At 33.2% G+C, this 3,392-nt stretch overlaps 1 long non-coding RNA gene across 1 annotated transcript; it reads right to left on the bottom strand.

Moving 5' to 3' along the window:
* Positions 1 to 1,731: 1,731 nt before the first annotated feature.
* LOC116347951 lies at positions 1,732 to 2,281 on the bottom strand. The gene is made up of 3 exons (XR_004201743.1): positions 2,233 to 2,281; positions 2,044 to 2,099; positions 1,732 to 1,958 (listed from the first exon to the last, which is right to left on the bottom strand). It is a non-coding gene; the product is annotated as an uncharacterized LOC116347951 (long non-coding RNA).
* Positions 2,282 to 3,392: the final 1,111 nt, after the last annotated feature.

Below are 3,392 nucleotides of genomic sequence, written 5' to 3'. Positions count from 1 at the left end.
CTGTGAAAATATTCTCTTTTGAAACGACTTTTATAGGACAACAATTGACGCATATTAAATATTGAATTTAGGTTTATTAACTTAATAACGTAGCAAATACCAAATTGTTGCTTGTCATGTTTTTCATAATATCTTCCAAATTCAATTATTCTAAACATTCTGGAAATATGTCCAAATAGTACTAATAAAAATACCTTGTTTTCGATCATTTATCATTTTATTTTGTCAAATGGTTTTAGATACGACGTAAAAAGCGAAATTATTGTCACTTGAAAATATTTCTCTTCTCATCCAAATTGACGGCCTAAAAAGAATAATTAAATTCTTATTTTTCCTATGTTACTTGTTTCTAATTTATTATTGATCTAAAAATTAAGCATTCCGAAAGAGATACATCAATACAATTTATAGGTTGGACCCATAACTTTTAAGTTAATCAACAATTTTTAGGGTCAAATATTTGTAATAATCATAGATGATGACGGAAATTTTTTTAGGGAGGGGGCGATGGCAAAATTCCGTAGGGGGTCCCTGGAAAAATCCATGGGCGATGCCATCGTCCCTGACGATGTCAACAATTTGTAGGATAAAATGTCAACGTTTTTTGCTCTTCACTTTTTTGGCGAAAATCTCCAACAAATCGAAAGAATTTTCTCGGCCAAAAAAATGTGAAGAGCAAAAAAAAGGTCCTCATTTCTTAGGGTTCTTAAAAATATTTTGGAGGGGATAATCCGAACCCTAGGAACCCTCGTCATCACCTATCGTAATAATAATCTACAAATTAAATATGTGTTTTCGATAATATTTTTCTCTCTTTAAATTTCGCATTCATAGCAATGATGATGAAATATAGGTATTCAAATACAAATTAAGAATGTATGTGTTTTTTCTTCATTTATTCTGTCAAATACGAGAAAAAAAAACATCTTTATTTTTGAACAAAGAGTTTTCAACTGAAGCGCTCCTCCTCCTGGTGGTTCTTCTTAAGGAGATGTTAGAAATGGTAAATAATTTCTTTAACATGGCTGGATTTAAATTGATTGAAATATTCTTCCACTTCACTCGGCTTGTCGAAAATGTCCATGTTAACTTCAAGGGTGTGGAAAGTGACAGCAAAATCATTTATAATCTGCTCAAATATCTAATAAAGAATAATTAGTTTGATAATTCAGATTGATAAAATAAACTCTATATTTACTTCTATGTCATTCAAATTATAGACATTTTTATTTTTTTTATCTGGCACCAAATCGTCACCACCAAATCCAAATTTGAGCACTTTTCCATTTAGTTTCTCTGGAAAAAATAGATCCGGATTGATGGGAAAATTAAAGAGACGCATTCAGAGAGGAAAATTGAGTGCACATTACCTGTAATAAAAACTCCAGCCATTTTTTTAAATCCTTTTGTTTGTCGCAATAAACCCGCAGCGTAAATAGCTAGGGGGATTCCGCGCGTATTTATGTACCAAAATTTAACTTTATTCTTAAAATCTCATAAAAATTTTAATATCCGACCATATCTGACAATATCTGTAAGTATTCAATCATATCCTAGTTTCTGGAAGTGGGCTTTGATGGATCCTCAGGATCATGAGAATGCTCCTAGTTCTGGAAGTGGACCCTCAGGATGGGCCAGGGCATTGTCAAACCATAGTCCGGTCCATCCTGAGGACCCACCAAAACCCACTTCCAGAACTGGGAGCGGTCCAATGATCCTGAGGATCCACCAAAGCCCACTTCCAGAACAATTATTAGATCACAATATCTCACAATATCTCACATATTTGTTAAAAATTGACATTTTGTACTTATATCTATTCAAATGCGCTAAAAAAGTTAAAATCTCTTCTTTATCTGCAATATTCAAAAGCGCGGTTTCCCCCTAGGTAAATAGCGAATACACTTGAATTTTCAAACGTTCTGATATTCGTATCGGATACACTGGCCTTTGCCTCCCTGCTCAACAGAATAAGATTTTACTTACAAGTGTTTACATAGTATGGCAAATAAATTGAAGAAAAAACTATTATTGAAGACTTACTGGGGTGTAGGTCCTCCATTGGTTTTAACCCCATTGGTTTGATGAGACAAAAGAACCTATTGATTAAAAAAAGTTTGATCAAAATTCCGTCATATCATATAACAAATTAATTGAAGCAGTAAACGTGTAAAAAAATTATTTTTAATGAATTATAGTGTCTAAACTTCTGATATAATTTGAAGCACTTACAATTGAAGCGATTAAAACAATTCCTGTAACAGCCTTCATTTTAAGTTCGAAATTCACTGTGAAAATATTCTCTTTCGTTACGGTTTTTATATTGAAACAACAAACGAATTTAAACACGTGGAAACAAGAATTCTAATAGTTAATATTTTACTTTTCCACACACACTTAGTGTGTACGTAAGGGGAAAGTATTGCAATGGGTCAAAATTTACGAAACCTCAAAAACATGTTTTCTGGACGTTTCTGAGGTCAGAGAACCCGAATCAGGCCGTTTTGAGCATGGTTGTTGTGGGTCGCTTCCACGTCGTACGTCGTACGTTGTCCGCCGTACGCAAAATTTGTCCATCGATTATTTATCTCACCCCCCAGAAAAGTTATTTAAAATCTGACTTCACGGGATGATTGGGGGTCGCGAGGAATAGAAATCATTAGATTTTCAGCGACTTTGGTTGATGGAAAAAAAATTATGCCTGGAGTGATACCTATGAAAAAGAGTCCAATTTTCGTCCAAAAGTCATACTTAATGTAGACTTAAACACTCAAAAAAATGTATTGGGGGGTTTTTTGGCACGAGAAAATCGAATCCGAGGTTAGTTCTGAGATACAATCAATTTTTGATATAGTTTCCTTGAAAAAATCACAAAAAAATTGAATTTTTGTATGGGAGCCATGCCTGTATGCTACCTTAATGACGTGAAACTTTGCACAGACTATTTTTCACACAAAAAAAAACATTATGAAAGTTTGAAGAGATTTTAATCAAAATTAGGGGTACCTCCCATACAAAATTTTCTCCAATTTCTCCAAACCCTCCGAATGTTATTTTTTTGTGAAAAAAATAACCTGTGCAAAGTTCCAAATCCTCCCATACAAAAATCCAAATTTTTTGTGACTTTAGTTATGAAAAGTGTTTCAAATGTCGTACAAATGTGTTCATCATGAAAGTGTGAAAAATCTTTTCTCGGGTACTTCTGCTATTAAATTAAAGAATATTTCGTTGAAGCATATTTGCCAAAGTTGAAACATATTTTTTGGTCTCGAACTTTACGCCTCTTGAAATGCTTGAAAAATCGAAAAAATATTATTTTGAACTTTCTTAATAAAATACGCAACTACCACCGTGCGGAAAAGTTCGTCTTACTTCCGTAAGACTCTTTATTT

Source organism: Contarinia nasturtii, unplaced genomic scaffold (genome assembly GCF_009176525.2).
Source record: "Contarinia nasturtii isolate CC-2019 unplaced genomic scaffold, AAFC_CNas_1.1 Cnas_scaffold_2203, whole genome shotgun sequence".
NCBI lineage: Eukaryota > Metazoa > Arthropoda > Insecta > Diptera > Cecidomyiidae > Contarinia > Contarinia nasturtii.
This window is presented reverse-complemented; position numbering and strand designations above follow the sequence as displayed.